This window comes from Lactuca sativa, chromosome 7, assembly GCF_002870075.4.
Source record: "Lactuca sativa cultivar Salinas chromosome 7, Lsat_Salinas_v11, whole genome shotgun sequence".
Lineage (NCBI taxonomy): Eukaryota > Viridiplantae > Streptophyta > Magnoliopsida > Asterales > Asteraceae > Lactuca > Lactuca sativa.
This window is the reverse complement of record NC_056629.2, coordinates 72,023,408-72,037,693: the sequence shown is the minus strand read 5'-3', so window position 1 is coordinate 72,037,693 and position 14,286 is coordinate 72,023,408. Positions and strand designations below refer to the sequence as shown.

Sequence of the window (14,286 nt, the reverse complement as noted above, 5' to 3'; positions counted from 1 at the left end):
ACTCTATCAGTGAAACGCCCAATGATGTCGGGTAACTCCTCATGTAGGGATTGCAAACCCTTCATGAAAATCCAACCATGTGGTTGAATCTCTTAAAGACATGGTGTACAACTCACCTCAGATCCCAAATGACAAAAGCTAACACTAGCTCCAAAATTCCATCATTGACTGAACCAAAGATCACAAGACTCTACTCCAAAATATTGCAGGTAATCTCCGATGAGATGAACTCCCGTATCTGCTCGCTAATCAGCTCAGTACAAATACTTGAGCCGGAACCAAAACCTGAACCTCCTCCCTAAGTGCTCATCACCAAACTAAAATACAACATGAAATGATCAGATCATACCCAAGAATCCTCCTCCCACAATCTTTTCAGATTCTCTTAGACTCTCCTCGATTTGAGTATGGATCATGTGCTTTCAATAGTACGGGCCCAATACTACCTTCCACACTTATCTATACTTTCCTAAAAAATCCTCCCGAATCTTCTAAGTCACCTTCTCAAATCCATACACCAGAAACTTGCGAACCAACACAACAAGACCCACCGAAGCAATCCATAGGCTTTCCTAGGTTCCCGACCTCACCCTACCCTTAGCTGCTGAAAGACTCTCACCAATTTCGACTAACTACCTCATGAATATAGTCACATGAAACAAAGATCAGATAATCCTTCGAGTAAAAGACTTAACCCTAGAATGATTGGACTCACACGACAGTTGCGCAATAGGGTCAAATCCATCACTCTTAGATTATTTAACCTGTGTCGCATATGACTTAGCATATCCTCTTTGTAATTGATCCACATCCTTAAGAATCTCACAAAGCACAAAGCAAGCAACACTCATACAATGGAAAATGTAACCAGCATACAGAAATCAAGCCATTCTATCCACTGATCTGAAAACCATATTAACATGCAATTCTAAAAGCTCATACAATCAGGCATATAAAGACATCTCTCCTATCATATAATACTGAACAGATCCTTAGCCCTAATCTAGCATGGAATTCTCATAATCATATCACATATCATAATAAACATGTAATCATATTTTGGGAACCACTTACTTGAGCTCGGTCGATTGCACGCGTCACACCCCTTTCTTTGATTAGAAATTCCATTTTAATTAAATGTTTACATTGTAAAAATTTTCACCAAATCCTCAGTTTGAGTTCAGGCACACCCGAAAGTATGCCTGAATCCCTCAAACGAAGGCTCCGATACCAACTTGTAACATCCCGAAAATCATAGGGTATAATTTTCATTTTTGTTATAATCAAACATTCATTAACCCTTTCACTACTAGAAAACAGATCTTTAATGACACGCTTTTTACGACACGCACTAATTAATGATACGCAAAAGGGCGTGCCCTAAAAATAATGTCAGATCTTTAGAAATTTGAAGAATTTAGGACGCGCATTTTTACATGCCCTAAAATTAGTGTCTGAAAAAAAAGAAAATTAAAAACACGGAAGGCACCTAAGTTAAATTGTCGTCGTATAGAAATGTTGTTTTATAATTTTTAATACGCGCGTCCCTCCTCTTTGATATAGGTAGGTGGAAAACCAAATTTCCCAAAATTTTGAATTAGCCTCCTTCCTCTACTTCTCTACTCTCTCATCTAGGTCACGATTCACCTTGTGAACTAAGGCATGCTTAAGATTCCGCCTCTTTATCTCCATCGTCTTCGGCTTTGATCTCTTCTTAAAAAAAAAAGCAACGATAAATCTACCACGAGGCGTCACAGAAGCAACTGGAGGCATCGATACCAGTGGAGCATCAAAAGAAGGAGTTCTAGAAGAGAGAAAGAGAAGAGGAGAGAGAGTTGGAAGATAAAGAAAAGAGATAAATTAACAAATATAGAAGGAAAGGGAGCAGTAGCTGAAGATGAAATCGAGAAGGCAAAAGGAGGGGTTCAGATTAGACACAAATTCACTTTTTGCTTTCAATTTCATATATGTCTCTCTAAAATTGTTTGTGGAGCCAATTATTATAGGGATCGAATCCATGTATGTTGTATTTAATTAACTTTCCCTCTGATTGTACTTAATTTATCTCACCTTCCGATGCTTCTCAAGTCGAACACAAGGTAACATTTCAAGAAAATCGCAATTCTAGGGTTTTTTTTCACACATCTGGTTCGAGATCAATTTCTCCATTGCTCTCTCTCTCTCTCTCTCTCTCTCTCTCTCTCTCTAAAAACATCAAAAAAAATTTCAATTTCTCCTAGGTTTCCATCTTTCATCTTGTTTTCATCTGTGACTCCTTGATCCCCTCTTTCTCTCCTCAGCGTTTCATCTGCCACCATCTGGGAAATTTTTACTTTTCTTGTTCCTTTCAATTTCAGTTTTAGCTTAAGTGATGTATAATTCGTTAACTTTTGCTATTTCATGCATCTTGATATGCTACAAGAATAGAATGACAATGTCCTTGAGAAGGTGGCTTTTAATAATGATATTCTTTGTTTATATATATCTGGTCTTCATTGTTGAATTTATATTGTGCAGCTTAGGTTTGATGAAGAAAGTTGTTAGGATGCAGAGATGAGGGTTAAGGAGCTTGAGAAGCAGGTGCTCACCTAAACTGACAAGAAGACACACCCCTGTTGAAATGCTATGTTTATTCTTTCTGGCAAAAGGATATGCAAACATGTGCTTGTCTGTTTTTGAATTCATCTAATCTGGATAGGATTGAGGTCGGATACAACAAACAAGCAATCAACTTTAGAAAGAGAAAAAAGATCACAATTCAAATTAGTAGATCACAGTTGACAAATGATCTAACCAAAACTGCTACATTAGACTATCACAACCTGAACAATCCAACACACTTTAGAAAACAAAACTGAAATAAAACATGCTTAGATGTATACAAGTAAGGATGGATTGAAGGTTATGCAATAGTTAAGACATGAAGAAAAGCTTAATTCATATCAAACTCATAACAATAAAGATCATAACCTGTTATTTGTTTGTAACAACATGTTCGCTTATATGATGCAAGTGCCAATGTGTTAAGAGGAGAGTTCCTTCATGGAGGTGCAGTTCTTCATTGCTTCTTTCATGATGATACCTCTGGTTTTAGTGCTAGTGTAGATAACACTGTCACAAGGTATGACTAAATGATGCGTATACTTTCTTGGATTATTGACTTATCTTTTTCTTGACTAAGTTTCAAGCTACATTCCAGCTGGACATCAGAATATGTATCCCGATTCTGTGGATGTGCGTGGTGTGGAATTTGGTTTAGGGATAGGATACAACTCATAACCCAAAGTACCTCCTCCTACTGGCTCAGATATTAAGTCGCTTAGGGCAGGAGTGATGGCTCAGTTCAAAAGCAGTTTTTTGCTGCTTCAGCTTCATCCAATAATTCTGGAAATTAGGGGAACAAGAAAATGGTATTGTCTGGATTTTTTCTGGTGGCTCCATAGGTGGACCTCCCCCATCCCTAGGCCAAAGTATCGTAACAGAGAACAACAGCATCAAGGGATTAATTCTAAATATCAAAAAAATTGTTTCTTTTAGAACTGCTATATATCACTGTTTATTTTATCTAAATAACTATACAAATCAAATTATTTTTAATGACAAACATGACTAACAACATAAATTGAACACAATTTTTAAATCTATATAACATTCTTAACCATTTCCATTGCTATACATAATCTTTTGATGAACTTGGTGAATCTGCAAGCTCTAGGATCAACTTATCAAATGATCTTGAACAAGAATTACTTTGTGAAGTTTTGGCATGCACAAATAACCTTAACCAACAGCTAGGAAACGACACCCCTGCTTCAATAGCAGCTGTTCATATCTCAGAATTAGGTGCTAATACTGCTTGGAAAAAGGAAATTGATGACCACAAAGCACTAAGGAAGTTCTATGTGTATATGTTCTTATCTCTTCATGGTCTCTATAAAAAAGCTTCAACATGGGACAAAGTTGTAGATGTTTGAATCTGCAGTGGGAATATTATTGCTGCTGAGCTACATGGTGAAGTTAGGTGGCCAGGTCAGCACTTGATGTTTTATTCTAGAAAAAGAAATGTTTATGCATATATACATACATACATACATAAATACATACAATAAAAACATCAAAAAAAAGCTAGAGGCTTATTCTCTAAATTTACATATGCAGATAAATATGTCACCTAATGATGTTTCCAGGGTGCAACTTGAATTATTTCCATTGATCCAAGAAATCATTATTGAGTGGCATATAATACATTTCTTCTCAACCACACCATCTAGATCATATTCCATTGAAGATTTCAGTTCTCAACTCTCCTTGTTTAAAATTGGTAACCATATTTTATAATCTCTTCAGTCTTCATCTAATCATATTTTTAGTCTGTGTTTTTAGTTTTCACATTTCATGTGCTCCATCAGATAACAACATTGATAGAAGATTATGGAATGACAAGATTGGAAAATGTGACTTTACATTGGCTTTTATTCAGTTACTTGATCATCAAAGTTTTTTCAAACATCAAAATCGTGTTGATTCAAAACACCTTCCAAATCCCACCTCTTTCATTTGTATATTTTTTTGAAGCATCTTCTTACTATGGACAACGAAAATATACTCAAGGAGAAAACATCTAGTGGTATGCAGGGTGTAAACAACGAATGGTGCACACTTCTTCACCTTCTCGGCGGTTATCTTCTTTCACAAGCACATCTTCAATCATCATGGGGTTCTACTGAAAAGAATGTTAATGAATCCATTTCTTGCTTTTTTTAGGTATGTGTTATGTGACATATCATCCACTAATGTATCATTTATCATTCAACATCTTTTAGTTTGATGGGTATAGATACAAAAGGGTAAAATGGTCATTTACTTGTAGTCAAACAGCTCATTCATTTAGTCAAAAAGATAGGTGTATTTCTTATTGACCTAACACATACAAAGGGGTAGAATGGTCATTTACTTGCATTCAGATAGTTCATTAGGGGGTGATGCTTTTTGACATAGTACATACAAAGGGATAAGATAGTCATTTCATTTACGCACATTCAGACAGTTCATTTAGCCTAAGAAAGGGACATATGGGTGTTTCTTTTTGAATTCATATGTACAGAAGGGTAATAGGGTCATTTACTCACATTCACATAGTTCATCTAGTAAAAAAAATAGACAAATACGTAGTGGTGTTTTCTCTTTGACTTAATGCACTTATTAATATGGCTATTATTATTATTATTTATTGCTATATGTTAATGTTATTTTATTTATTAATATATAGGTTAATTCGTTCGGAATCTAACACAGCTGGAAGAAGGTCATGGATACTTTCATTTGGACTTGGTTATACAAATAGGTTATATAGTTACGGAAAACCACTTAATAGCAATGTACAATTAGGTCCCCTTAATACCAATGCATTACAATGTATTGTATTTTTGTATAACATTAACTTTTGTGCAATGTATTATATTTTTTGCATATGGTATTTTATTTTCTATTATGAGACATGAAATGCAAATTTAATTTGAAAATTAGTAAATCCATAAATAATATTTTTTTAAACATTTAAAATTATGATACGCAAAAACGTGTGTCATCTTAATTTATGACATGGCCTTTCTTGATACGCATTGCGTGTCATTAACATGCGCGTCGTAAGGTTATGACACGCAAATGCGTGTCGTCTTCCTTTGTGACAGGGCCTTCCTTGGTACGCAACGCGTGTCGTAAACATGCATCGTAATTGCGCGTCGTAAATGCACGTCGTCTCTCTTTATCATAGGGCCTTCCTTGACACGCATTTGCGCGTCGTCTGAGCCTTTTACGATGCACAATGAGCGTCGTAAAAGGCTTTTTTTTTTCTAGTAGTGTTTTCTAAAACAATTAGAAGTATTTCAAAATAAAACAATTATCAAAGTTCATTCCCAAGATCACTTATTACGGGAAACATGGGTGTATACACTGTGATCAAGTCGGGCCCTTCCCTTCTGATCCAAAAGTACCTGAAACCCCAAACTACAAACTGTAAGCACAAAGCTTAGTGAGTTCCCCATAATACTATTGGATTAGTGTCTAAGTCCATAACTATTTCGTTATGTACTTGACCCGATTGTGCATGGTCCTTTTGGGTTGCCATCACACCGGTGACTAGACAGGATGATTGTTGAGGAGAGAGGCTGGTTTATTGTTAAGAATAATAAACTAGGATATAAATATGATTTGTTAATATATTATATGAATAATATATTAACTTGGAATCATATTATTAATTAGTATTTAATCAGAAATTAATTTAGAATTAATTTTGGGATTAAAGGAACTGACTGAAAGTGCAGGGGCTATTTTGTAATTATTCAATAGTTGAGGCTTTGGGACATTGGATCACCTTTATTAAGGCTTGAACGAAAATCCTAGAAGGATCTAGGAGTTTTCGTCCAGGGGCTTAAGGAAAGGAGTCCATGGACTTGCTTAGGCCCTAAGCTAAGGGATTAGGGTTTACACCTTGCAACCCTAGTTAGCCTTAAGTATAAATAGCACCCTAAGGCACTAAGATTTCGTCCAAACCTTGGGAAACCCTAAAAGGGACGAAATCTAGGGCAAGATACCCTTCTCTCCTCTCTCCCATATTCATCCTTTCACCTAGTGTGTTTGTGAGTCATTAGAGGTACTACACTCGTGGTACTTGCTTTCAAGAGCTAAGTAAATTCAAGGAACTAGTTGTTATTGCTATATAACAACAAAAGGTATGTATTCTATTTTTATATATGAATTTCGAAAATAATAGTAGCATGCCTGGTTTCTTTTTGTGTTCATAAAGTTGTATAACTAATAGTGAAAACATAGATCCAACTCTAGGGTTGCATGCACACATAGGATTGTTTGTATAAAACCCATCAGTGGTATCAGAGCCATTATGTTTTGTTTTCAATTAGCATTATTCAAATGTATGAACTTGACAAATTAAGGTTTATTGCTAGTAAACCCTAGGGCTTGGTAATTTTCGCAATTAGGGTTGCAAAACCCTAGTTGGCGATTTTTTGATATGGTTTAAACCCTTTCCTTAGCCTCCAAGATTTTGAAATCTATGGTTATCCAACCCTTGGATTTCGAAATTGCCTCCTTCCCAAGGTTAGATCCTAAATTTTAGGGATTTGGATAATGCCATATCTTGTAATTATCCTTTAAATGTTTAAATTTGGTAATTAAAGATTTTGATTTATCCCATCCCATAATTTCGAAATCTAGGGGATTTAAAGGATTAGATTAAATTAATTGTTTAATTTAAAAGATATCCTTACCAAATAAAAGATAATTGTCAAATTAATTAGATAATCATTTCCTAATATGATAAACTTGATTTATTTGAATTATTTGATAGATTATCTTGCAAGAAATTGAATTAGGTCATATTTAGATAATTACTAATTAATTGGTTAATTATTATTATTTGTAATTTTATCTAGAATTTTGTTGCTTATGTTTTCAAAAGTTTCAAAACTGGCCCTCAAGTTTTGGAATTTAAATTGTTTGATTAAAAGGTTTAATTTTGAAAAAGTCTAAATTCTAAAACCCTAATTTTGAAAAGGTCAAATTACACCCTTATGGTTTTATTAAATTAATTAAGTGTATAATTAAAAGAGAGTTAATAAATCCATAATGATATGGTTTATATTTAATTAAATTAAAAGTGTAATTTATAAAATTAAACCACCTAGTATTTTAAAAGTGTAAAATACACCCTTATACTATGTATAACATTAAAAGTCTAATATTATATATATATATATATATATATATATATATATATATATATAACTTAAATGCTAGTCTTACCATTAGTAGGTCTCATTCACGAAGCCGATCTACAAGGGGGTATAAGGTTATGGCCTATAAATGGTCGTTTAATGGGTGTCCACTCTCACCCACCGCCTCCTTGATTGGTGGAGGGTCGTTAGCCGAACGGGTAGGATAGGGCAAACCCTTTCCATTAAAAGTATAATGAAGTATAAAGTAACTAAATGTTTTTATAAAATTCCCAATTATAGTTACTTTAGGCAAAAGCGAATTGATGCAATTCCATGAAATTACACTTTGTGCCCATGCGAAGACGTTAGTAGAGCACATGTGGTTAACCGGTACACTAAATTATTCTAAGCAAAGGTAGCAAAGGGCGACTCAATGTTTGTCATAGTTCGGTGGAGCGTGTGTAGTTAACCGGCACATCGAATAGGTAACTGTAACATTGGGGGCACCATGTAAGTTTGCATGGTTATTCACACCCTGTTTTGTGATCCTCAGCATCCCAGTCACAAATCGAGGGGCATATTGAGATTTAAACATGCCATTGAAATGTTTAATGAATCTCAAAAGATCTAGGAATTTTCAATAAATTTAAAACTTAAATTTCTTTTTCGTTTTTCATGGTGGAAATTAGTGAATCGTCATTCACTTACCTTCAAATGTTCTGCAATTTGGGTTACGGCATCCCTTTCCCAAGTTGTAGAGTATTGTGTTGGGTCCTAGCCTTAATATCTCATTTGGGTGATTTATTAAGGACTCAATCAATCAACTAACTTGAATTTTTCTCCCGTTTTGTAGATGTCAAAGTATGACAATTATGGTCTTCCCAAATCCCATGGAACAAGCTTTTCACATGAAGATGATATTCCACAATTCGATCGAGAAACACGCGATCATGCTTCACTTCCTCTACCTCCTCCTATTGTTCTTCCTAACCCACAAGTTCAAAAGATTGAAAAGTTCAAACTCACTCAAGCCCTTTTGGCATGTAAACATGAAGAAGGAAAGTCAGTTTGTGCACGCGTCCTAGAGATGAAGTCACACATTGATAGGTTAAGAATGTTGGGATCTGTTGTCTGTGAGGAGCTGGCTGTTGACTGGGTTCTCCAGTCACTTCCTGACTTATATAGTGATTTTGTAAGAGAGTACTATATGTTGAACCACGACGTAACCCTCATCGATCTCACCTATATGCTTATTGCTGCTGAATCAGCAATGATTTGGCGCACTGGAAAAGCAAAGTTGATTGGTGGATCTGCCTTCCAAACCTCTATGGATATAGGAAATGGTAATGAAAGGCATGCCATGATCGAAAAGTTTGATCATAAGAGAAAGGCAAAGTCAGTAGTAGTTCCATGTGCTGTTCCTAAAGAGTCAATTTGCTTTTATTGCCAAGAAAATGGGCATTGGAGATGAAGCTGCCCTATTTACCTAAGAGATCTAAGAGATGGGAGAGTCAAAACGCATGGCTCTACTTTAGGTAAAATCCATTAACTAACTCTTTTAAGTTCCTATTCTAGATCTTAATACATGATGTGATAAGATTACATTTCAATGTTTTGTAGGATCAAAAAAAAGAGAGGAATCTTAAGGGAAGAAGTGAGCGGAATCTAATCGTGAAGAAATGGATTTCGATCACATTACTTGAAGATTAGAATCTTGAGCTACTACTTGGAGTTAGAATAAGATTGCTAAGAAATATGTATTAACATACTTTTTCAATTGAATTGCAATTGTAAGGACAAATTTTTCCGCAATAAAATAAATTTTGATTTTATATTATTTATTTATCCTTGCAATGGCGTGTATGAAAAATTGATGTTTATAAGTTTCTATTATTAGAAATAATGGATTTGATTGTTAATTATGTTATTTGTGGAAATGTCAAGAATTTACCAAATAAGGAAAGTTTATCATCTCCCAAGGTTCAATTGGACAGAAACTTGGAATCATGCAACTTGGTTGCATGATGAATGAGAAATTTTATATTTGGAAATTAGACTAATTCGTTGACAAAATGTCAAGTGAAGGACTAGGAGATCGAGTACACAAAGTTGTGTGTTGATCAAGTCCACCACAAGAGTGACAAAGATATTCGTCATGATTTATTAAAGGTTTAGTTAATATGATTATACTTATAAGATTAAGTGTAATTCTGAGTTGATTGAAAGAGTTTCAATCAATAGTAGAACGGATAAGAAGAATCAATTAGGCAGAAATATAAAAGTTTCTCTATTCTAAGAAGAAGGGAGAGTACCTTTTATTATGTTTTATGATAGGTCTTAATGATTAAGAACCATGTCTCAATTGATCCTCTAAATGAGTCTTAGTAAAATTGTATGTCTGAGAAGAGGAATCAAGAATTGAAGAAATGGTTAAATCAAGAAGTCAATCATACTTCGTTCCAAAAACAAGTCTTAGAGTTAAGATTGTGACATTGAGTGACAAGTCTTAAGAAGGTTAATAACATTCATCAAATGTGGAAAGTTGTGATGTCTTGGATAAGACAAAGACCAACTAGGACCAATTTTGTGAAGTGTTTGTCTTGATAAAAACTATACTAACTCTTGAATATTTGTTTGTTGAGAAATGTTTATTGACAAGAGAATCTTATATGTCAAGCAGTCAGTGCACTACTAGAAAAAAGGCCTTTTACGACGCGCAAAATACGACGCTCATTGATCTATGTTACGCAAAGGAGAGTGACATTAGAAAAATGTCATCTCTTCAAAAAATTTAAGGATAGAAGACACGCATTATTGCGCGCCCTTAAATTAGTGTCTAAAAAAAAACACGGAGGGCACCTATAATAAAATGCGCGTCGTCTAAGGATGTCGCTTTATAATTTTTAATGGAACGCGCGTTCCATCCTTTAACAGTAGGGGGAAATGAAATTCTGAAAAAATTAAAAATCCCGCCTTCCTTTTTTTCTCCTTTCCCTCTTGCCTTGGACGCTCCTTCCTTCCCCCTCCCGACATTGACTGCTGCTTACTTAGCTTCTTCCCTCACTTTTACCTACTGGAACCACCATATCTCCCACTCGATCTTGAAATTGTTAGAAAAAGCCCTAATTATACTCTCAAGTCTAAATACAGAAAAAATAGAAGATGGTGAAGAAGTAGCAGTAGAGGAAGTGGAGGATGAACAGTCGAAAATGGAAGGAATGGCATCAATAGCGTTGTTACTAGATGGGTCAATCTCGGGTCATTTTGTTCAGCTTCCCGAGTCCGTTTATTACCAGATGGGTCAATCTCATCTTTTTGTCTCGACTTCATATCTCTCTGTAAAGCAAGCGACGACTTCATATCAAAAGTGGAGGTGGAAGCCTAAAGACTGTAATTTGCCAAAGTAAGCATACCTGAAACGTGAAATTGGCAAATTGGATTGCACAGAAACGCGATTGGGATCGGGAATTTTGGTTTTGGAACGCCGATTTGTGAAATTGGGATCAGCACATCCTTTTGAATCGGTTTGTCTTCCTTTACCTCTGTACTCTCACTCACTCACTCTCTCTCTCTCTCTCTAAGCCCTAAGCTGCCACCATCAATAATAAAATAGTTCGATCAAGTTTAGTTCAATTCCTGATCATCGATTTGAAATTCTATTTCTGATATGACCTTTTGTGCAATTCTTTGACCTTTTAATCTTAGGGTTTATCTTCATGAAATCTAATCTCTGTGAACGAACTAATACACTTTAGGATTAGGGTTTAGTAATGGGATTCCTTCGTTTTTGTTAGGGCGATGTGAGTAATGAACCAAGGAGAAACACACAACAATGTAATCAAGAAGAAGATGTTCCAGTCTTGGTTGATGCAATACACCAGGGCGTACTGTTACAAATACACCAGGGCGTACTGTTAATAGAGGAAAATAATTGTTAACACAGGAACTTTTTCTTGTTTATTAACAGCATGGATGATGATGATGGTGATGGAGAACCAAAAAGTGCAAGCCTTTGCAATCCCTACGGGTCCAACTTGGGCGTTTTACAGTTGGAAGTGTTTTGTTTTGTGTGACTTATATGTTAATATTGGCAGGTGAAGAATCTCAGAATGGAAACAATATGCATGGTTGTCAAAATGGAGGGCCAAATCATTCAATGGCGATTGTGCCAATATCAGGTCCAGGAAGTGTTGTAGGTGGTCCCAACACAGGCACAAATTTAAATATTGGTATGGAGCAAATTCAAATTAAAATTCATCCTACTCTCTCATATTCATATTCCTGCAATTCGTGGAAAGGTAACTTGTGCTCCAGTTTCAGGGGGAATGCTTGCTGCTGCTGGCTCAAGGGAAACCATTCAGCCACAGATCTGGCTACAGGTCTTGTTTTGTTTTATAACTTCGTTTTATCCTGTTATTAGTATAATTTTGGATCATTAGTAAAATTGTTATTTTAGGATGAAAGGGAGCTAAAGAGGCAGAGAAGGAAGCAATCCAATAGGGAATCTGCTCGCATATCCAGATTACACAAACAGGTACTAAGAAACCGTTTCCCTTTCAGAAAGAAATAGTAGCAATTTAGGAAAGGAAGAAATGAAAGTAGGATGCTTGCTATATTTAATCCTAATTGATTGATGTACTACAAAGTGACATCACACCTAGTTAGTTGGTTTGGTTCATAAATAAACAGAGCTTTCAGATTCCAGTAAGCATTCTGGGAATCTTCTTCAAGAACATGAATATTCTTGAAGGGATTCTGAGTATAATGTGAACTGAAACTTGGCAGGATTGTGAAAATTTAAAAAAAATTGACTCCACGACATTGGTTTTCTGATACTCGTGTTGGTTTTGGTTGCAGTTGTCAGGGTTCACAAAGCTGTAATGGAAATCTTAGGATTCAGGGCAGAAAATCAAGATTCAGTCACCAAAAATCTATCTCTTGCGTTTCAGGGAGCCCAAATGATGATCAAATCCAGGGGCATATTCGTCTTGTTTCAAAGTATGCATTGAGGAGGATCAGATGATAGTTTCATTCACATTATCAAAAGACAATAAGTATCTTCTTGTTAGTCTCGTGAATGAAGAGTTACATCTTTGGAACATCCAGGGGCATATTCGTCTTTGGAACACTTGATCTTTTATTTGGTGGAATTGCTCGTATCCTGCGTACTTTTTTTTCCATTATTAAGAAGTTCAACCAATTTTTGGTCAGGTATGTCTTCATTTAAAAGATTATAATTTCTTCAAAAACATGTGTGCTTTAAAAAGGAACAATGGTGAAGTTGAATATTTGTTATGTAGGATGGGAGTCTTTGATGTGTTCTGTGAAGAACATCATTGCAAATGGTAGTAAAGAGGTTTCCCTTGCTGCAGTAGGGTGTTTGCAAATGGGGCTAAAATGAAACAACAGTTTCAACTAATAAATTGATTTGCACCATAATTTCTTTTTAACAAAACATGTTTATAAGTTATATAGCAATCTGTTCACAACAGAAACCATTTCATTTTCATAAAAAGCCTGCTCCACTTAGCAACCTCACTGTTTCATTAGGAATGATAACATTAGGATTCCTAACAGTAACAGGTGGATATGTTTTGCTATGAACTGATTTGTAAGATTCATTGACCTGAAGACTAAGGGCCCTCATTGTTGGAAGTATTGGAGAGTTTTTATCAGCTGCTTTGCTGCCTCCAGAGCCATTAGCTGTAAGTGTTAACAATTCTTGATGACTTGAATCTTAGTGAATGATTCAAATTGCTAAATGATAGAACTTTAATTTGTTCTAGGTCCAAAATGTTGTGGATTTTTCAAAGATGATTGGAGCATTAGATGTAAATGAAAATCTTACACATCTTGGTTAGTTTATATTAATATATTTATAAAAGTTTATTTCCTAAGATTATCTTTTCTCATTTTTTCAAAATATACGTAAATATCTGGTAATGCTTCCATTGGATCCGAAATTAGGGAAAATGCTAATAATGGGTGCTTTTTTTTCGTTGCTTTGATCATATTCTTACAATTGTTGCTGGACTTAGTGTCAGGGATCATTTTCTTTTGCCTCAAGAGAACAAAGACGTGAGTAATCCAGCTACTTTCACACAAGGGCATTTTGGTCTTTTCCTGATATCTTTTGTATGTCTATTTCAGCAAGCTAGTACAACAAAATCAATATTTTCTGCAAAGGATTACAATGATCATATGGCACTTGTGTGTGAATATGAAGGATGGAAAGAAGCTGAAAGAGAAGGATATGCTTATAAATATTGCTGGAGGAATTTCCTTTATGCTCAAACACTTCAAGCTATACATTCTTTAAGGAATTGTTTATCCATATTTTAAAAGATGCTCAATTACTTGAGACTAAATCGGGGATTAGCAACAGATTAAGTCATAATCAATCATCGGTTAGCGCCATTATATGCTCAGGCCTTTTTCCTAGCATTGCATCTGTAGTGGTATGTATGCTTAATGCTTATTTATTTAATTTACAATTTACAATACAATTGATAGATATATGAATCCATATGTTACTTAATTTTGTTCTTTT

General features: G+C 35.1%; 1 long non-coding RNA gene across 1 annotated transcript; it reads left to right on the top strand.

Moving 5' to 3' along the window:
* The first annotated feature begins 13,147 nt into the window (after positions 1-13,147).
* LOC128127150 (uncharacterized) lies at positions 13,148-14,035 on the top strand. The gene is made up of 4 exons (XR_008225224.1): positions 13,148-13,441; positions 13,523-13,592; positions 13,775-13,814; positions 13,887-14,035. It is a non-coding gene; the product is annotated as an uncharacterized LOC128127150 (long non-coding RNA).
* Positions 14,036-14,286: the final 251 nt, after the last annotated feature.